The sequence below is a fragment of the Aquarana catesbeiana genome, linkage group LG06 (genome assembly GCF_042186555.1).
Source record: "Aquarana catesbeiana isolate 2022-GZ linkage group LG06, ASM4218655v1, whole genome shotgun sequence".
NCBI classification, from domain to species: domain Eukaryota; kingdom Metazoa; phylum Chordata; class Amphibia; order Anura; family Ranidae; genus Aquarana; species Aquarana catesbeiana.
In genome coordinates, this window is record NC_133329.1 from 367,640,680 (window position 1) to 367,663,804 (window position 23,125).

Genomic DNA, 23,125 nt, shown 5'->3' on the forward strand with positions numbered 1-23,125 from the left:
TCATCTGTCATTTATTTCATATTGTATCATATAGTTTTATATTTTTTCACATTGTTTTACATTGCTTCACACTGTGAACTATATAGCTCATGAAGGCACTAAATTCTGTCCTTTTTTGCATTTGCAATCTGGGGAGAGGGTAGTGTTAGATGCACTAGCAGCTTTAGGCCCCTTTCACACGATCGGACCGTTCAGGTCCGCCTGTCAGTTTTGACAGCGGACCTGAACGGGCACTCCATGTTAGCCTATGGAGTGACGGATGTCAGTAGAGACATGTCCGCTGACATCCAACCCGGTCCGATCCGCTAAAAGCAGGCGGATGGCCCTACGTCCGGATCCGTCGCTGGCGGATCGGGTGAGATCTGATGAAAACGGATATTCTGTCCATTTTCATCCGATCCCTCCATAGGCAGCAGCGGCGCCTGACAAGCCCCTCCCCGCTCAGTGAGCAGAGAAGGACCTGTCATCCGCCGGCTCAGCGGAGATCAACGGAGAGATCTCCCGCTGAGCCGGCGGACCGAAGCGGACTCTGTGGAAGCGGAGTCCGCCTCGTGTGAATGAGGCCTAAGATGGACTTGACCAACAAATTAAAGCCAAACTCCAGCTAAGCAGTTACAGCAAACAGTTTTTAGTCCTTTTAGGATAAAGATTTTACATAAATAACTACATAAAAGCTGATCATTGTAAGGACCCGTGTTGATTTACTAAAGGCAAAAAGACTGTGCACTCTGCAAGTACAGTTGCTCCAGAGCTTAGTAAATGAGCAGAAGCTCTGCTGACTTCCATCATCCAATCATGTGCAAGCAAAATGCTGTTTTTTTATTGTCTTTGCACGTGATCGGGTACTCTTTGCAAAGGGGAGCCTTACCTCATTTACTAAGCTCTGGAGCAACTTTGCAAAATGCCTTTAGTAAATCAACCTCTTTGTTTCAACCTTTAGACATTGGAATTTTACAGGATAACAGTGAAAATAAAGGGGAAAAAAGAAAACGAATGTAGTCACCACATCTAAGAATTGGTGAACTGCAAAGTAATAGTTTTGTTTTTGGGTTTAATACCACTTTGAAGAATCCTTGTAGTTGACATACTAGTAGAGTTTGTTCACTTTCAAGATTTGAATTTTCACTTGGTGAATAAGGTGAAACAAAGGTAAAATGTATCTGCAAAAAATAAAAAACAAAACAGGATTTTTGTTTAATTAGATATTTTTTTAATTTAATTTTTTAAGATCAGAGATCAGTAAACACAAAACACATACACAACCTTTGTACACAACAGTCTAATTGCAGTTGGTCAATAAAGGTAATAGAAACATAAATAACTTGTAAGTTGTCTGTTTTACAGCAATGGTATAAAGAATATAATGTCACCCGCCAGTTGAAGATTTTTGCTTGACTGAAATAAACACAACTTCATCTCTTTCACTAAGCTAAGAGAATTTTCTCTTCGCAAAAGGAATTTACAATTAGCTTAGTGAATGAGATGAACTGTACTGACTGCAATCATCCAATCATGTTCAAACACAAATCCTTTTTTCTTGCACATGATTGTGCACATGTTGTATTTCACATTGCTTCACATCATGCTTCAGAGCCCCGCTGACTGCGTCCATTGACACAGACAGTGTGGTTTTGCCATGTCCCCGACCCCTCATCCTAGGATTTGATAGCAGCTGGAGGAAGTTCGGGCTCAGGTAAGTATAAGTGGAGGCTGGTGGTGGATCCTCATCAGGGGTGGCCCATCCGTAAGGGTGCACTGGCGCCACCCCCCACTATCCATTGCCGCCTCCCCTATCCATAGGTCCGGCCCCTTTTAGGAGGCCGGGCCCATGGATTCCAATGCGAAGGGGCTGTTTTTTTGAAGAACCAATTAGAGACAGAGGCTCTAATAGGCTTCAATATCGGGTGGACTTGGGTCGCAGGGAGTGCATTCCAAGTCCACCCAAGTGTGTTACAACAGCAAATTATTATTCTCTATTGTAACACTGACCCTCCTCCGGGCCCTTTTAGGAAGCAGGTTTTGACACCGGTCACCCGATTGGCTGAAAGGACAGGCGATCCTATTGGACGCCTAGGAAGAGGAGGGAGGAGCCGCACGGCAGAAGCCACTGTGATGCAGAGAGGACACAAGAGCCACTGCACGCTGCCCATAGGAGCCCGCAATCATCCGCCCATAGGAGCCCACAACCCACCCATAGGAGCCCGCAGCCCGGCCGCTGCCTGCCGCCTGTAGGATCCCGCCCGCCTGCAAATGATGGGGTAAGTGCCAGGGTGGGGGGGGGGGGTGCTGCCATCAGACCAACCAATGGGGGGGGTTGTTTGAAACCCCCCTCCCAAAAAAAAAAAAAAAAACAGCCACCACTGATCCTCATTACAAAAGTTTTTTTTATCTTAATGCAGAGAATGCATTAAGGCAAACCACCCTAAGGCTTTAATACCACTTTACTAACCACTGGGGTTTTTATTTTTCACTATATATTTGAAAAAAAAGACCAACAATTAAAAACAAAAATATTATCTTACCTGCTGCTTTAAAGCATATCAAATAAAAATGGGAGGGCAGTACAAAAACCCCTTCAAAATGACTATGTTTTTTGGAAATTATGAAACATGCTAATATTGGGGGGTGGGGGAGGGGGGTTATACATGGTAATGATACACTAGATACATCAAATGTATAGGTCATGCATAGTTGCCAACATTGTAAAAAAAAAAAAGTGGGACACTTTTGTGGCTGTAGGCGGATCTGTAGAATAATTAGGGGGCGGGGCATTCGTTTGTAGGCGTGGCTTAGGGAAAACATACAAGTGCGGCGTGTGAAGCGCGCTGCGGCGAAAAACGGGCGTGGTTTACGCGTCATAGTGGGCGTGGCTTAAATGGGCGTGGCTCAAGAGGGTGTGGTTAGAGTCTGAGATGAATGAGGGATGGAGAGGGAGAGAGGGGGAGAGGGGGAGAGGGATTAGAGGGGGAGAGGGATTAGAGGGGGAGAGGGATTAGAGGGGGAGAGGGATTAGAGGGGGAGAGGGGGAGAGGGAAATGACGGGACAGCAGCCCCAGATCCTATACAATAAAAATATGTGTATTCTAGAAAGTTTAACAATCAGCAGATAAAGATACTCCAAACACCTGGTGTTAGCACTTCAATCATCCCGGCACCATGGTTGTTATGGTGTCAGGATGATTGAAGTGCATTATTTCTATTATTACATTGTAATATAAAATGAAATCATTCAACTCACCATAATCAGTGGGATCCCTGAGCGTGTCACTAGCCACGTCGCCTGCCACCAGCCGTCCGTCCTTGCGTCAGATGTCCCAGCAGAGTCTGTCCTTGCATCAGGTGCCCCCAGCGGAGCCCCCCTTACATCAGATGTCCCCAGCGGAGCCCCCCCCTCACACCAGGAGTCCCCAGCGGAGCCCCCCTCACACCAAGAGTCCCCAGCGGAGCCCCCCTCACATCAGGTGTCCCCGGCAGGGCTCCCCCTCACATCAGGTGTCCCCAGCGGAGCTCCCCCTCACATCAGGTGTCCCCGGCGGTGCCCCCCCTCGCATCAGTTGTCCACGACGGAGCCCCCCTCACATCAGGTGTCCCCGGTGGAGCCCCCCCTCACATCAGGTGTCCCCGGCGGAGCTCCCCCTCACATCAGGTGTCCCCAGCGGAGCTCCCCCTCACATCAGGTGTCCCCAGCGGAGCTCCCCCTCACATCAGGTGTCCCCAGCGGAGCTCCCCTCACATCAGGTGTCCCCGGCGGAGCTCCCCCTCACATCAGGTGTCCCCAGTGGAGCCCCCCTCACATCAGGTGTCCCCTGCGGAGCCCCCCTTGCATCCGGTGTCTCCGGCAGAGCCCCCCTCACATCAGGTGTCCCCAGTGCAGCCCCCCCTCACATCAGGTGTCCCCAGTGGACCCCCGTCACATCAGGTGTCCCCAGTGGTCCCCCCCTTACATCAGGTGTCCCCAGTGGAGCCCCCCTTGCATCAGGTATCCCCAGTGGAGTCCCCCCTTGCATCAGGTGTGTGTCCCCAGTGGAGCCCCCCTTGCATCAGGTGTGTGTCCCCAAAGGAGCCTCCCTCACGTCAGGAGTCCCACAGCGGTGCGCCCCCCCCACCTCAGAGGTGTCCTAGTAGTGTCCGCAGCATGGCTAGAACCCCCGCCCCTTTCCATATCAGACAGGAAGACAGCTGGGGGGGCTAGACGGAGCTCCTGCGTCACCGCCCACCCTCCGCCCTGCTCCACCTCACCCCGCATCGCCCCGCCTACCCCCCCGCCCACTGCCAGTCTGATATGGAAAGGGGCGGGGGGTAGGCGGGGCGAGGCGGGGTGAGGCGGAGCGGGGCGGAGGGTGGGCAGGGACGCAGGAGCTCCGTCTAGCCCCCCCCAGCCGTCTTCCTGAACTTCATCAAAATGGCGGCCGGTGGAGACATTGTCTCCGCCGGCCGCGGACCTCTAGCGGTGACGGCGGCGGCGAATCGTGAAGAACCAGATTTCTCGGGACATTTCCCGGGACACCAGAAATTCGGGAATGGCGTCCAAGTCCCGGGAATGTCCCGGGAAATCCGGGACAGTTGGCAAGTATGGTCATGCATAGAGGTATACAGGTTACTAAAGAGAGCATGGAGCTGAGATATACAGGAGAGGAGGGTGCTGAAAGGGTTAAAAACAATCTTACAAACTTGGGATCTGATGATAATCTGATCTGGAACTAATGAATGAAAACAATCATTTATTAGCTCCTCCTTCCTCCCCTTCCTCTGTTGTAAGAGTAAGCAATGGGCTTTACAATGTAAACAATACACTGTTTACCTTTGTGATCACTGTGCTTTGTCATCACAGAGATCACATGGTACAGAGCTGCTCAGATTGGCTCTTTACACTGTCTCTGAACCAAAGTGATGATGGCTCATTTCACAGCACTGCCTGCCCAAGGGTGATTTATAAACAACACTGTAGACATAAGAGTTCACTACTTCACCATTCATACACAAGCAACAGTAGATAAGTGATTAATGTTTGTTACCACTTGGGCATAGCAGGTATACTGACCACAATGGAAACAGATATTCAGATTTATAAGTATTTGTGTATTTAGAGACTTGGTACACCATAAAAAGTAATTTCTTTTCATATCAAGATTTTTATTTTTTGTAGAAGTATAGGGGTTAATATGTTACAGTATAGTGAATGTATGACCACTGCCTAGCAAAGTTTTTTAAATTGCAAACAATCCATGCTGTCCTTAAATTCAGACACATTCACAGTCATCTACTGGCAGAAATTGCCTTAAAAAAAAAAAATAGATTATTTTTGGCAATTTGCAGGATGACTTGTCATGGCGTAGACAGTGCTGAAGAAACTGCCAGTTTGTCATTGACTTATTTTTACCACTCATCACTGCTAACACCATCAATGAAATACTCTTCTGCACTGCTTAATAGAGCAACATTTCTTATTTTATTTTATTTCTGGTATTCTGGCTGCTTTTACTACACGTGTACTGAAAAAAATGTGGTGGGTGCCACTGCTGAGTCTCTTCCAAATATACTAGTTAGCTAGCAGTAAATGGCTTCAATACCATCAGAGTTCCTAGCCTAGAAATCCACATACCCCCAACTTTCTGAAATAAAAAGAGGGACACATATGTAGCTCAAAGTGAATAAGTAAAGGACACACACCTGCCACCACCGCTGCTACATGGACCGGATGGGCATAACTTTTTCTAGTTTACCTTAACTAGGTCATCAAATTTCACATGTTGGTAGAGTAAATCTTCTACTATAGTCATTTTTCTTCTTTTTCAATAAAGGTAAATAATTGATTTCAAGCAGAAGCAAAGTGCCACCATTGGGGTTGACTTAGTAAAGGTAAATACGCTGTGTGTTTTTGCAAGTGCAGTTGCTCCGGGGCTTAGTAAATGAGGAAGAACTGACTTCCATCATCCAATCAAAAAAATGCTGTTTTTTTTAATCTTCCTTGCAATGTAATTGGATAGTCTTTGTAAAGTGAATATTTACTTTATTTATTCAGCTTTGGAGGAACTGCACATGCAGAGTGCAACTGCACTAAGTCTATTTGCCTTTAGTAAATCAACCTCATTGATTTCCATTCATTGACGATTCATGTCAGTGGTCGCAGATGATGGTCTCCCACTACGTACTTTGTCTTCAATGCTAGTTTCCCCGTCTATAAACTTCTTTATCCATCTGTGCACATTTCTCTTGTCAATGGTGTCATCTCTGTAAACATTCTGTAGCCTTCTGTGGATGATGGACAGACTGCACCCCTCCTTTGTCAAGAACTCAATGATGGCACATTGCTTCTGCTTGGAATCCATTATTTGCCTGCAATTAAAAAGAAGAGAAAGAAGAGTTACTATAGAGCAGTGGTAGATGTCACCCTTTGTTGCCTTCATCCTGGCCCTTGGGGCACTGTTTCTTCCACTGATATGAGGCACTATTACTTCCACTGACCCCAACGATGGGTCACTACTTCTTCCACTGACTCCAACAAAGGGAGAACTATTCTTTCCACTGACACCAAGGATGGGGCACCACTTATCCCACTGACACCAACAATGGGGCACCATCTCTCACACTGACATCAACAATAGAGCATTATTCTTACTCCTAATGACCACAAGCGCTTTGTAATTTCTTTACTCCCACTGACCACCAATCCTCAGACGTGTCTACTTCCACTGATGCTAGACGTTTTTATACTTCCACTGACTACAGTTTAGCCCCCCCAGAGTCTGAAGGACAGTAAACTGGCCCTTTGTTTAGAAAGTTTGGAGACCCCTGCTATAGAGAAAAAGTTACTCTACTGCCCCGTACACACGGTCGGATTTTCCGATGGACAATGTCCGATCGGAGCGTGTTGTCGGAAATTCCGACCGTGTGTGGGCGCCATCGGACATTTTCCATCGGATTTTCCGACACACAAAGTTGGACAGCAGGAGATAAAATTTTCCGACAACAAAATCCGATCGCGTCAATTCCGACCGTGTGTGGCCTGTTCCGACGCACAAAGTGCCACGCATGCTCAGAAGAAATTCCGACACGGGACAGCTCGTTCTGGTAAACTTAGCGTTCGTAATGGATAAAGCACTTTCGTCACGCTGCAATGTTCAAAATGGTTTAATACAGCGCACTCTCTTCTTCTTTATAATGTGACAAGAATTAAGTCGTTTTGATGCTCATATTCACACACACTTCTCACAAACTTTTTTCGTTACTATTTATCGGGATTCCCTCAATATATTTTGATTTCTCACATCTGACAACATATTTTTTTTTTTTTTTTTTTTTACTTTAATGTAGAATCTTTTTTGTGTTTCTCTTTTTATTTTTTTTTTTTTTTTTGGTGATTTTGATTTGTACTCCCGAAAATGTTTGTGTGTTTTTTGTGACAAGTTCCCACAACACCATTGATATGTTGTTCTATTTAATCTGTAGGAGGAGATTGTTTGGTGTTGTTGTCCCTTGTTAATTTCACATTGTACTTTAGAAATGTACCTGAATACTCACCAACAAACTGTCCTTTTTGGATGAAAACACACACAGGAGAGTAGAATTTACCTAAAAATATTTTATTAAGGGGTCACAACTATAAACAAAGAGGGAGGCAACGCTGGAGAAACTGCAGAAGTGGGCGAAGCCTTGGACCCCCGGGGCAGACATCAATTATTTAAAAGCAAAATTGGTGGCCTGAGGAGTCCATATCTAAGGGAGGGCAGTGTGGTCCAGAAGTCCCAGAGATCCGGAAAGCAGCAGATGACATCTGTGTCCCCAGGCTGTGGTCATACGAGAGACTGCATCTTCTGTCAGACCAGACAGAACCCAGGGCAATCACTCTTTGGTCTTCCTTCCACGCTTCCTTCCAGCCTTTGGCTGTGGTGGTGGAGTTGTGGCAGCAGGAGGAGGAGGAGGAGGAGGATGGTCCATCTCAATGACATCCGTCTTGGGTGTCAGTTCCCCACTCTCCCCCTTACGAAGGACTTTATAAATCAGGTCCTCAGAAATCTTGCGTTGGCCCTCCTGCATGCCCTGCAATTTGGTGGCAGCCATGCAGGCAAAGGCCTCTTCAGGACTGGGGAAGGCTCTGAGGGACGCCGAAGCCTCCTGGATCAGCCTGTACGCTGAATCCTGCACAGGACTGGGAGTGGCCTTCCTGGCCCTTTTATATGGCAGGCGGAGGGGAGGGACCTGAGACTCAGTCAGGCTGCGACTTGTCCCTGGCTTCTCTTGGCTGCCACTTAGCCCCGCCTCCTCCTGGCTGCCACTAATCCCCGCCTCCTCCTGACTGCCACATTCCACAGCCTCCTCCTGGCTGAGGTCTTCCTGTGTATGAAAAAGGGACATAGTTTTAGTATTGTTTTCATCAATCACACACAATTTTCACCTCCTGACTGCTGCAAATTCAATGTTAACAAATATAACAGACTATCCTTCTGAGCCCAGCATTTTGCATTCTTGTCCCAATTTTGGGTGCCCACTACTGTGTATTGATATGTAAAACACTTTCAAGCAGCAATTAGTGATCAATAATAACATCTAGTAAACATCATTTATTTATTGCCCAGAAATCTGTAGAAGAATGCTATACCTGACTCCAGCCTGGCTCCTCCACTTCTTCCTGGCTGGAAGGCCTAGGTTGGACATCAGAAGCCTCAGCTGGTGTGGAAGGAAGCGTGGAAGGAAGAGTAGAGAGGGATTCCCTGACTTCAGTGTGGTCTGACAGAAATCGCAGTCTCTCATAGTACCACAGCCTGGGGACATAAATGTCATCTGCTGCAGCTCCGGACCTCTGGGAATCTGTGACCTTCTTGCGCTCCCTAAGATAAGTGCTCCTCAGGCCACCAATTTTAGCTTTTAAATAAGGGATGGTTGCTGTGGGGACCACCGGCTTCACCAACTCCAGCAGTTTCTCCAGCGCTGCCTGCCTCTTCTGTTTGTGGTTATAGTGGGGGTGTCTGACCTGCCACAGACAGGGCAGCTCTCTGTACTTGTCAATAAACAGGGGCAGGAAATTGTGGTTGTTGAACCCATCCATTTTCTCTGCAAGACACAACACAAGACAAACCCTAATGTCAGGCCAAACTCCCCTAATCTTGTTACAATATAGGCTTCAATTTCAAAGCAGTATAGGCCCAAGTTTAGATCCTACCTTCGTTAGCACGATCGGCGTCTCCGATGCTCCTTCCTCCGCTCACAGATCGTACGTAAGACGCGCGCGTTACGATTTATACACACTGCGCATGCGTATAACTCCGCCCGCCCCTGACGTTCTTTCTATTCTATTCCCCGCCCCTTTTTGTTCGGCGCAGTGGAGGAAGAGCACATGGCGGATAGACAGCAGGATCGTGCTAATTACAGCAACGAGGAGGAGGAGGAGGAGGAAAGGCCGGAGCCTGAAACATCCCGATCCAGAAGGAGATTAAAGGACTCAAATATGTCCTTTGGGGAGATGTTGGAAATGATGGACATCCTGAAGAAGGCCGACTATGATGGAAAGTATGGGCCTTACCCCAACCACAATGTCCGAAAGGCCAAGATCATGGCGAAAGTGGTCAGGAGTCTGCACCGGAAATTCGGGGTACGACGATCGAAAGATCAGCTCAGGAAGCGGTGGTCGGACCTGAAATTATGAGAACATGAGCAGTACAGAAAGATCCGGAGAGTGCTGCAAAAAAGTAAGTAGTTGTGCTGTGTTCCTATTGTTCTTGTGTTTATTACGTTCGTGCTGCTCCATGTGCTTTTAGGAACTGTTGTACAGTTTAAAATGGCAACTTTCATGTTCATGGGCACATTATTCGTTCGGATCACACATTTTTTTTTCGGACTATAAAATACCATTGTTTAGCCCATATGCATTTGGCCACCATTTTGAGGCCCTATACTTGTCCTCAAAGAATTGGGTTGTGTAGATGGCTTTGTTACTAGAATGAAATGCAAACTAGATTGTGTGTAAGGAGAGGACACTGAGCAGCTGTTTTCACATCTGGACACTGGAGCACTAGTGTGGGACACAAGAACACCATTTTTATTAGGGGGGCCACACAGGTGCTCCAGTGTATACTATAGGGGGGTCTCCATCTGTGAAGCTTGTACAAAACAGGTAAAGTATTGCAGCTTGACAAAGGACACTAAAAAAGCTACATCTTGGAACTCTGCTAAAATAGATCATTGTACCCCACTTCCAAGCAATGTTTCATCTTTAGAGTTCTGCCATCAAATATCTGTGTGCTAATTATACCATTTTTGTTTTACATAGGGGAGAAAAGACTCGGAGGACACCCCTCATCCGAGGAGACCAGAGCCCCCCCCCCTCTGGAAGAAGGGGAAATCCCCCCAACACAAGATGAGCAGGAGGATGAAGACGTGGTGGAACTAGTCACCACAACAGGTGAGTGTCTGCAACCACAGGCTCAGATAAGAGATGGATGGCGGCATTTTTTTTAGACCTAATTTATTTTGGGTTTCCTCTCTTTTTAGGTGATCGTGAGGTTGTGGATGAAGATCCTTTCACATCAGAAAGTGCCCAGATCCTGATCGGGGAGATCATGGGGTGTAATTTACAATTGGAAAACATAAAGCAAAACATCAATGATGTTATTCCAAAATATAAAAACATCATTGATGTTTTGGGGCGAGTTTAAAGCCCCTCAAAATCACTTTCTTCTTTTGTCTGCTACAATGTGCGAAATGTTTTTGTGATTTTTCCCAAAGCCAAATTTGGAGGATGCACACAGTGTGCCAACATGTGCTATCTGCCATCACGGGAGATCAATGGACGCGTTTTGGGGGTGCAACCCCTTCCTCAATAATAAAGTAACGGTGAGGAAGGGCTTTCTCCCCCAAAACACGTCCCTTGATCCCCCGTGATGGCAGATAGCACATGTTGACATTGGGAAATTTGTGTGCATCTTCCAAATTTGGCTTTTCCAGGGGTGATTTCCCCCCATCTGAACGCAATATCAAACACAGTTCCTAAATACTCATGTCTGATATTGCCTTCCAGTTCTACCAAATGTGAACTTTGTAAGATCAAGATTTGTGTCTTTCTTGTGGGTTTTACACAGGCCTGTTTTCTATAAAATGCACATTTTGATTTTGGATAATGACACCACAAAAATTGTTATACAACAAACATGTCGGTTTGTCAGAAAAACCTTTGGTAAATGCACATGTGATTGTGCAGGTATTAAAAAGATTGCTCATCAAGAATGTGTGGATTATTGTCTCAACGCTACAACACTTTTGGGGTGATGTAATTGTTGTTTGATGAGAAAATGGGGGTAATTTCCTAAGGGCAAATCCACTTTGCACTACAAGTGCAGTTTCAGTGCAGTTGCAAGTGCACTTGTAGTGAAAAGTGTCTTTGCATTTAGTAAATAACAGCCAACAGTGCTTTGTATAAGGTTACACAATCACGACATTTTCTGGACTCCACACATTTCTGTCAGGGTCAGCTAAAACAAACACAAGCAGTAAATGTCCACAAAGAAGAGCCTGGGGGGAGATGCCTGTCGAGAACTTGAGGTCCTGCAGGCTTCTCCCTGTCGCCAAATACCGCAGGGTAGCGACCAACCTCTGCTCCGGAGTGATGGCTTGCCTCATGCAGGTATCCTGCCTGCTGATATAGGGGGTCAGCGAAGCCAACAAACGGTGAAATACGGGGTCAGTCATCCTGAGAAAATTCCTGAAATCACCAGGATTATTCTCACGGATCTCACGGAGCAAAGGCATATGACAGAACTGGTCATGCTGAAGCAACCAATTCTTGGTCCATGAACTCCTCCTCGCCCTGTTCATGGACTGGACTTGTGTCAAGGTCAGGACCCCAACACCAAGCCCCCGCACAGCACGAACTGTACGAGGAGTACGCATACGAAACATGGCTAGAAAACGGTCGGCTGCTCAGAACGAAGTAACAGAACGCACTGAAGAACAGCAAGGCCTGTGAAGAGCGACCTGAAAAACAGCAACGAGCGGACAAGATCGCACAGAAAACTCCGATACGAACTGACTGCACGCACTGAAGAGCAAATACAAACCCACAAGCACAAACTGAACGGCAGAAAACGATCTGAAAGCCACGAGTCTGAAAAAGCGCGAATCGTCTCTCACCAAACTTTTACTAACACGAGATTAGCAAAAGGAGCCCAAAGGGTGCCGCGCTTGGTTCTGAACCGGCCTTTTCTAGTCTCGTCGTACGTGGTGTACGTGACCGCGTGGTTGTCGATCGGAAATTCCGACAACTTTGTGCGACCGTGTGTAGGCAAAACAAGTTTGGGCCAACATCCGTCGGAAAAAATCCTAGGATTTTGTTGTCGGAATGTCCGAACAAAGTCCGACCGTGTGTACGGGGCATACCAACATGTAAAATCAGAGCAACCTAGGTGAGTTAATTTAAAAACTGATGCTGCATTTGCATTACATTTGGTGCAGCCCTTGCAAATAACACACCAAAATAATTGGTTAAACCAATTTTTGCTTTTTTTTTGACTAGTTAATTTCCTTTATACTAACATTTTTTAATATCACATGCAATTATTTAGTTTAGTGTAATAATTTTGTGCATTTTTTTTTAGATCTCTATACATCAGACCAAAAAAGAAAACAACAGAAGATGGAGAGAGGGATTTAGTTCCAAAAGAGGGACAGTCCCTTCAAATGAGGGAGTGCTGGGAGCTAAGCGCATATGTAGAGTGGGAAAATCTACGTGAAGTCAAAAATCTTTAACGGGTCACTAAGACTAACAAAACAGCTAATCATGTGGGATATTTACAGGAAACAGAGTAACCAATATAAATGTTATACAAACAACTGAAACCCATGACTTCACTCCATGCAGGCCATATTTTATAAATCTGTTTCTGAAATTTAAGGAATGTTCCTCATTCCTCGTATGAAGCCATGGACTGTACATACACAAACAGGGGGGGAGTAAGCAGTTATAGCAACAAATGTCAACCATAAAATAAGGTAACCATTGTAAGCACCCCCCCCAGCAGTTGTGTATGTTTTTCCCTAACTTGTTCCTTAGCTTTGACTGTATGTAATAAGGAGAAAAAGATCAAAAGAGTCATGCGAAATAAAAAAGGAACTCATATTTTGAATATTAATATCAGAAGTATTAACTTCTGATTAATTAATTAATCTTGTTAAAAGTGGTACAGTATGGAAGACAGGTCCTCTTTAAACTTTATGTTTAACATAAACAGCCCCCGTCACAACCTCCTGGACATGTGATTTCAAATGGGGACATAAATCCAACTTCCAATAATTTATACCAGACTGAAAACACAGGGTCTTTAATCATCATGTCTGTTACAGAGTGACCTTACACTCAGACTTTACAGACATGTACTGGCGGAGAATATACTTTAAAAGATTATTTTTGGCAGTGAACGGTATGACTGTTCATGGTGCAGACAGAGTTGTAGAAATCGGTAATTGGTCACTGATTTATATCCACTGCTCATCAGTGTGGAAGCTGTCAGTACAAATTATTATTCCACATTCAACCTACTATACTGTATATTTACATATGTAATGCATAGTAATACTGTATGTGTGTGTGTATATATATATATATATATATATATATATATATATATATATATATATATACACACACACAGAGTTTAGATTTTATCTGACGAGGGTAAAACATCCCTACAAACCCATATATGAGAGATTTAGAGGGGACGCAAAATACATTTTTTGTTCTTGTGAACTGGTGCTGAAAACTATAAGCTCAAGATGATATCTTACTAATGCTTTGAATTATAGGTTTATGTACTGAAGGAACATAGAATGTCCACTTACCAAGCACATAAAGTGAATCTTTGTTCATTTTAATATCCAAGCATACCCAAGGGAAAAAAACTGAAAAACAGGATTTTTGCTAGCGCATGATTTGTTGATTGAAGTAAAACCAGCTTCATCTTACTTATTAACCACTTCAGCCCCTGGAGGATCTGCCCCCTTAATGACCAGGTAATTTTTAGCGATACGGCACTGCCTTGCTTTAACTGACAATTGCAACAACTGTACAGTGTCATGAGACACTGTTCCCAAACAAAATTGATGTCCTTTTTTACCCACAAATAGAGATTTCTTTTGGTGGTATTTGATCACCTCTGCGGTTTTTATTTTTTGCGCTATAAACAAAATAAGACCAAAATGTAAAAAAAAATAATTTTATTTTTTTTTTACTTTCTACTATAATGCATATCCAAAAAAATTTACATTACATTGATCAGTGCTATAAAAATGCACTGATTAATGTAAAAATGACACTGGCAGGGAAGGGATTAACACTAGGGGCGATCAAGGGGTTAAGTCTGTTCCCTGGGTGTGTTCTAGCTGAAGGGGGGATGGGCTGCCAGGGACATTACAGAGATCACTGTTCCCGATCACTGGGAACAGTAGATCTCTGTCATTTCACTAGGCAGAACGAGAAATCGCCTTTTTTACATAGGCAGGTCCTCTATCTGCCTCTCCTCACCGCAATCGCAGGTGGCCAGTAGACATGTGCGCCGTCAATAAATTTGTTTCATTTCGTACAGTTTCGTATTAGAATTAATTCGTATTTCATAATTCGTGTCCGAAATTCAATTTGGATTCGTATGAAATACGAATTTTCGTTAGGTTCGTTAACTTGTAACAATTACCAATGTTCGTTATGATGAATTTATCATTATGAGTGGCTCCCACCATCCCTGTGATGTGCTGACTTCCTGGGTTTTTAACTTTTAGGTTCGTTACTTTTCGTAACAATTATGAATGTTTGTTATGGTGAATTTATTATGAGGGGCTCCCTTCTCCCATTGTTCTGGGGTGTTTGCTGCCTGCCTCCCACCTTCTCTCCCCCGCCCGCCTCCTCTCCGTGCACATCCAGCTCCACGAGGGAGCCGCCCGCCGGGGGGATGATCGGCCACCAGCTTCTCTCTCCCCATGAACATCTGCTTCATGTGGGAGCCGCCAGCTTCTCCGGGTGTTCGCGGGGGGCGGGGGTGTTCGGCTCCCGCCTCCTCTCCCCGTACGCATCCAGCTCCACGAGGGGGGAGGCCGCCCGCTTTCCACAGTGTTCCCGCCCGCTTCTCCCGGTATTCCCGCCGGAGGGGGTTGTCGGCCGCCCGACAGCTCCTCTCTCCCCATGCAGATCCAACTCCACGAGGGAGCCCCACCGCAGCTCCTCTCTCCCCGTACACATCTTGCGCCATGGGAGCTGCTCTCCCGCTTCTCCAGTTGTTTACATAGGGGGTGATCAGCCGGCCGCCTGCTTCTCTCCTCATGCGGCTCCACGAGGGGGCCGCCCGGCCGTTTCTCCCGGTGCTCACATGGGGGGATGGGCGGCCACCCGCCTGCCTGCTCCTCTCTCTCCCCACAATTGGTAAAGCTGCAAGCCCAGTCACTGAGGACATCAGACCTGCACACAGCAGTCATGGCAACGGCCAGTCGTGAGGTGACGGGTCGGTTGTGGCTTTATTATCAATTTTCATTATGGTTTCAGTCACATGTCATTCCCAAGCTTACATAAGGGCTCATTCATTGTCAGCAGGGCTTGGCAAGACGGGGACGATGTAATCCACATACATTGCTGCTTTTACTTGGTTATTTTGTTTCTTGGTCAGTGTTTCTATCATAGCGTTTCTGCTCCAGGAGTTGTCATTGCATTTTTCTGCCCCAGCGTTTCTGTCATAGCGTTCTGCCCCGGCGTTACTGTCATAGCGTTCTGCCCCGGCGTTACTGTCATAGCAGTCTGCCCCGGCGTTTCTGTCATAGCGTTCTGCCCCGGCGTTTCTGTCATAGCGTTCCGGCCCGGCGTTTCTGTCATAGCGTTTTGCTCCCCGGCATTTCTGTCTCGGCATTCAGTCTCAGCATTTCTGTCATGGCGTTTCTGCCCCAGCTTTTCTGTCATAGTGTTCTTCCCCAGATTTTCTGTCATAGCGTTCTGCCCCAGCTTTTCTGTCATAGCGTTCTGCCCCAGCATTTCTTTCACAGCATTTTCTGCCCCAGTTCTGTCACAGCATTTCTGCCCCAGGGTTTCTGTCACAGCATTTTTCTGCCTCAGGGTTTCTGTCATAGCGTTCTGCCCCAGCATTTCTGTCGCAGCGTTCTGCCCCAGCATTTCTGTCGCAGCGTTTTGCCCCACCATTTCTGTCACAGCGCTCTGCCCCACCATTTCTGTCACAGCGCTCTGCCCCAGCATTTCTGTCATAGCGTCCTGCCACAGCATTTCTGTCTCAGCATACAGTCTCGGCATTTTGTCATAGCGTTTCTGCCCCAGGATTTCTGTCACAGTGTTTTCTGCCCCAGGATTTCTGTCACAGCGTTTCTACGCCAGGATTTCTGTCACAGCGTTTCTGCCCCAGGATTTCTGTCACAGCTTTTCTGCCCCAGGATTTCTGTTATGGCATCTCTGCCTCAGGATTTCTGTCATGGCGTTTTTCTGTCATGGCGTTTTTCTGTCATGGCAGTTTTTCTGTCACAGCGTTTTTTCTGGCATAGTGTTCTGCCCCAGCATTTCTGTCTCGACGTTCAGTCCCAGCGTTCAGTCTCGGCATTTCTTTCATAGAATTTCTTTCATAGCGCTTCTGGACCAGGATTTCTGGCATTGCTGTTCTGACTCAGTGTTCTGTCATTGCGTTTCTGCCCCAAGATTTCTGTCATGGCATTTCTGCTTCAGGATTTCTGACATTGCATTTCTGCTTCAACATTCAAGTATCAGTGTTTCTCTCATAGCGTTTCTGCCCCAGGATTTCTGTAATTTCATTTCTGCCTCAGCGTTCAGTTTTAGCATTGCTGTAATAGCGTTTCTGTCATAGCATTGCTGTCCCTGCGTTTCTGCCCCAGGATTTCTGTCATTGCATTTCTGCTTCAGCGTTTAAGTCTCAGCGTTTCTGTCACAGCGTTTCTTCCCCAGGATTTCTGTCATTTCGTTTCTGCCTCAGCATTTCTGTCATAGCGTTTCTGTCATAGCGTTGCTGTCCGTGTGTTTCTGCCCCAGGATTTCTGTCGTAGCATTCTGCCTCAGCGTTCAGTCTCAGCATTGCTGTCACAGCGTTTTCTGTCACAGCGTTACTGTCCTTGTGTTTCTGCCCCAGGATTTCTGTCATAGCATTTCTGCCTCAGCGTTCAGTCTCAGCATTTCTGTCATAGCGTTTCAGGCTCGGTGTTTCAGCCTGCACCGTTTCTCAGAGGGGCGTTGTTCAGTCACGGCATACTCCAGTAGCTGTTTTTATCTTCCTTGTTTGTCATGTCTCATCGTATCTTTGTTCATGTTTGTACCTGGGTCAGTTAGCTAGGGCTCACATGTCAGGATCTCTCACTTCTACAGATCCATACGGGCTGAGGTTTCGTCTGTTAATGATTGTTGTCCACAATCTTCTCGCCCGTATACCATACGTCATACAATGCACGTTCATTCACCACACCCACCACGGTCTGTGGGTACACCAGCCCTGAGTTTTCAGTTTAATTACCTGTCTCTGCGCTGCAGGTTACTCGGGCTCACTTACAATTTACAAGGGGGGGGTATCCGTCATCAGGTTCATTCACGCGCAGTGGTCTTGACATTTCTGCTCATGTTCTCATACTTAGGTAAGAAAAGAGGGGCGTTGTTGTTCTCATATCATGTTGTCCGTCATTTCTCTTGTTCGTGTTCTCAGGTTGGGCTGTATTGGCATCCATCATCCCCTTGTTGGTCCTTAAGTGGTAGGTTTGGGCAAACGTTGTCATGATTCTGGATTCCACTCTCTAGGATGTGGCCTGGAAGACTGCTCAGGGACGTTAGTCCAGTCATCTTTTCCGTTCCCAGGTAGGGGGGTTTCAGTCACTTTGGGTATGACTGTTTCATGCCATGGGACTTATTTCCCTGGGGTGGAGTCTGGCCCTCCTTCCTCGGCTCAGGATTCAGACTCGGTTGCCAGGTCACAGGCTGAAGCATGACCCGATCGAATCAGGTAGGACCAGTATTCTGTGTCTGCATGGTTTCTCAATGTTGACAATGCTTATAGCCATAGTGCATGGGCCTCATCCACCTACTCCATCACATCCTTCAGGTATTCAGCATTTTGAACTCCTGCCAGTTGTCCTTTAGCACTCACCCTCGCATTTCCCCATACCAGTATTGGTAGGCCAGGGGTTGGAGTGGGGGGTTCACTGAGCACTTCACTGGTGTCTGCTTGAAGTTTCGATCTTCTCGGCTTTCATTTTGCAGGGGCTCCTCGGGACAGCCATTGCTCCCCTTCTCCCACGCATCCTCTCATTCACAAGCAGTTCATTCTCATGTCTGGGTCGTCTCGGGCTTCAGGCTCTATCCAATCATTCACGGGACGTTTAGTTGGGTTCTGGGTAGCTTCGCAGGTTCTATAAGGGGTTCTGTCTCATCACCAAGTCAGGAGTCGGGGGGGGGGGGTTTCTCCTGTCATAGTGGACACTTATCGGATATATACTGTTGCTATCCGGGCACATGCTACTCCACTTGATGGATTGTTACCTTCCCTTCTTCACCTAAATTTGTGTCTTTTTGCCCTCCTTTCAGGCATACTGACCAGCCAGGCCAAGGCACACCTCAGGCCTTGGTGCTTAGGAGTATCACTTTCTCACTCGAAGACTCTGACTACAAGTGTAAAGGCTAGCCGGAGGCTAGCCTGTATTTGTGGGAGGAGTCTGAGAGGGCTATTTAAGCCTCCTCCTCTGTCAGGCCAGGGCTCATCGGCATTTCTGGGTTCCCACCCACCCGTTTCCCCCAGTCTTCATACATACTCCTAATACTTTTTCTTATTCTTACATTCAGGGTATGCCCACTTTTCAGGCATACTGACCAGCCAGGCCAAGGCACACCTCAGGCCTTGGTGCTTAGGTGTATCACTTTCTCACTCGAAGACTCTGACTACAATTGTAATTAACGAACATTCTCGTAACGGAATTTGGATCCGAAATTCGTAAATGAAATTTCGTATTTCGTACAAAATTCGTAAGCATAGCAATTCGTATTTCGGATCCTCCCGAATGTATGAATTTACGAAAATTTGTACGAATATTCGATTCATACGAAACTAATCACACATGTCTAGTGGCCAGCGGACCTTGCACAAACCGTTGTACCGTTGTACAGATACGTCGGTTTGTGCAGGAGAGCCGACCTGCCGCAGTATATCTGCATGTTAAAGTCTTGTTTTTGTTTTTTTTCAAATAACAAACATGTTATACTTACCTGCTCTGTGTAGTGGTTTTGCACAGAGCAGCCCAGATCCCCCCTTCCCTAGTCCCTCACCAGGTCTGCTGGCCCCTCTCTTCTGCTGAGTGCCCCCACAGCAAGCAGCTTGCTATGGGGCACCCAAACTGAGCCGCTGCTCTGTGTGTCCATTCAGACATGGAGCCACGGCTTAGCGGTGCCCCTTCTCTCTCCATATTGGCTCACTGGCTTTGATTGACAGCAGTGGAAGCCAATGGCATCCGCTGCTGTGTCTCAGTCAATGAGGAGGGAGAGATCCTGGACATCCGAGTCTCTAATGCAACATCACTGGATCAAGATGGGGCTCAGGTAAATATTAGGGGGGCTGAGAGGGGCTGCTGCACGCAGAAGGTTTTTTATTTTAATGCATAAAATGCATTAAGATAAAAAACCTGCTTTCAAAACCACTTTAAAGCCCAATTGAAGCCCTCTTATTTACAGTGTATTACTTCAATGAAGCAAATCTGCATAAACCGCAATAAAAATTGTGTACATTTTTCTACGAGGGGAATTTACTAAAATTGGAGCAGACAAAATCTGGAGCATGTGCGCAAAGTAACCAATCAGCATCTATCTTTAGCTTGTTCAGTTAAAGTGGATGTAAACCCAATGTCATCCTTTCTAAACTACTGCCATAGGGGTTATCTATAAGGATATACATGCCTCCTGCATGTATCTTTACCTGTCAAATGTCTCCCCTCTGTCTGTTATGAGACCCGAAAAACTGCAGATTCTGTGGGCGGGTCTGTTGTCTGGAGCTCGGTGGGTGGAGTCGTGATGTCAGTAGACTCCCCGCCCACCTCTACACTCCCCTTGTCAATATGTGTATTTCTAACACTGAACTTCTGCTGAACTTCTGCTATGATCTCTAACATCCAGTGAAAAGACAGGAAAGTAACCACATGACTTCAGCATGCCAAATCATGGTGAGGTGTGGAACAGCCAATCCTTGCAGAGCTGCTAAAGGAAGGAGTGGGGGAGGGAATTTAAAAAATACTGCCTGTGTCTTAGGCTGAAGCACAAGATGCAAATCACTTGTCACTCACAGCAAGGGGGAGGATTTGACAAAGTTTTTCTCATTTTGTCAAGATTTTTCTCACTGAACAATAAAAGAGGATTGCTCAGAGATGGATTAACTCTGTGTGGCAAGACTGGGCTCAAATGATAGGAAATCTTATACTCTACAGTATGATATATTAAAAAAAACATTTTTTTTCGGGTTTACATCCACTTTAAGCTTTGAAAATGAAAGCTGGAAGCTGATGCAATGCACAGCTGGCTGCTCCAGTATTAGTAAATCCCCCCCTATGCTTCTTCTAATACAAAAAAAGTATCCCACCTGCTCTAAAAGCTGCAGATTGGCATTGCATGCTATTATTAATCTACAAAGACACCCAAATCCTTCTCCATTATTTGTTTACCCAGTTTTATTCCTCCTAAACTATATGATGCATGCAAGTTTTTTTTAGACACAAAACGCATAACTTTACATTTATCAACATTAGGAAAATATATAAACCTCCTTTGCCATGCAGTTACCCAATCTGCCAATGCACCCAAGTCAAGGTATAAACATATTGTAGGGGCTATATTCTTCTATTGCACAAAACTGTGGGGTTGGTTTACTAAAGGCAAAAAAACTGTGCACTTTGCAGAGTTGCCAGTAGCGGAACTACCAGGGTCGCAGCAGGTGCACTTGCGACTGGGCCCGGCATTCTGCTACTGTAGGAGGGGCCAGAGACGGCAAGAAGGACAGCTGAGTGAAGAGCCCACCCCGGGCACTCTTAATGTGTGAGGTGAGGAGGGGGGGAGCGAGGGCTGCACAAGGAGCTTCTGGATCTTCTCCTGTCTGACAGCAGAGATTGTTATTCTCAGTCGTTTGCAGGATGTGCCGATTCCCCAACACTGCAGTTACTGTCACTGAACTTTGCCTTATCTCTCTTTCTTTCTTCAACTAGTAATCACTCCCCTCCAGGCCTCAGCATGTTCTCTTCCCATGCCACTTCACCTTTTTCTTTGGTCCCATTTGATTCGCTCAACTTCTCCAGCAGTCTGCATCTCTCTCTACCTTGTCTGTACAATCATGCAGTAAGTTAGCAGCAATTCTCCTGAAATGTTTTTCCTGTTACCTTTATCCCTTCTCTTCTCCTATCTGCTTAACCCCCCCATAAATCTGCACTACACAGTTCCCTGCAGCAGCCCCCCCCCAGCTCTGGACATTCCACACTCCCATATTACACCCTTTCTATCCCAGTTTACTCCTCTAACTGTCCTGTCCCTATATTGTAGACTTAGCACTTTCTCTGCACTCCTTCATGAACACATATTACTCTTACTACTTAGACCCCCACATATTCACTATTTTCTTATCGCTAATGCACCTTTTCCACGGGGCGGGCTCTGCCAGAAGTCCACTTGCTCAGTGCCTGAGGAGCAGGCTGATGGCTGGTCCATTTCCAATCCACTTATGCAGAGCGGCCACAGACACCCCTTTTTCTTCTCAATAGGCAGTCGGATGTAAATGGACCATCTGCTTGTTTAGACTGGACTGCCATGTAATCCCATCCACCAGACGAATGGAGAACTGATCCCCATCTGTCTGTTTTTAGCAGATTTGATTGGATGTAGGCAGATGTAAACAGGCACACGTCTATTTACACCCGCCACTCTATAGGAGGAGAATGGAGGGTCCAGTCGGGTCTGCCTGAAAAACTGACAGTCTGACCCAATTAGTCCACTCATGTGAAAGGGGCCTAATAGTGGACTCACATCAGTGTGCTGCAGTTTGGGCGCAGTGTGATTGTATGAAAAGTTTACATGCGTTTTCACAAAGGTACATCAAATTCCTACATGCTGCATATTTGCTGTGCTTTCAGAAAACTCACTGCCTATTAGAATTCAATGGGAGCGCAGCTATAACTCCATCTAAAGCACACATACAATCCCACTGCGGCCAAACTGCAGCACACCGATGTGAGCCCACTATAAGGCTTGTGGTTTTCTTGACACACGCAGAAACACACTGGCCTTTAGTAGACACATAGCAGTGCCATTAATTGTTAAATGGCACCCCAACACATCTGCTAACCCAGACATTTTCACACGCACCAAACCACATGGAGCCACATGGTGTCTCTATCTCAAAAGTGAGCTATCAGGGGTCTTTTTAGAGCCCTGATGTTTCACCAAATGGCTGTTAAACGTGTAAAAAAAAGTCAATAAAAAAATTCTGTTTAAAAAATGTAAAAAAAATAAGGGCTTGCTTTGGTCTCTGAAGAGCAATCCACATTCAGATTTCTCTTCATAGATCATTTGACAGGTAGTGAGGAGGTGTTGTATTGCCTCTGCACTGCCTGCTTTAACCCTTCAATTCTGCACTAGCATGCCATAACCATGTGCATTGCACGCAGTTGTGGGGCGCTTGCAGAGCAGCACCATTCACTTGAATGGGTCAAGTTAAGCAGGGGGTACAATTCATACTGCATGTCACTGGGATCAGTGGGAAGTGCCCTGGGTCCGGAGGAAGGGGCCCCTGGACCGATGGAAAGGGGGGGGCCCTTCATGGTTCTTGCACCAGGGCCTTGAAGGTTCTAGTTACGCCTCTGAGAGTTGCAGTTGCCCTGTGCAAGTACAATTGCTCCAGAGCTTAGTAAATGAGGTAAGGCTTCACTTTGCAAAGAGTACCCAATCCCGTGCAAGGAAAATTAAAAAAACTGCATTTTTGCTTGCACATGATTGGATGATAGAAGTCAACAGAGCTTCTGCTCATTTACCAAGCTCTGGAGCAACTGCACTTTGCAAAGTGCACAGTCTTTTTCCCTTTAGTAAATCAACCCCATAGTGCCACCTGTAAATACAGAGTTGCTCCTTTAAATCCAA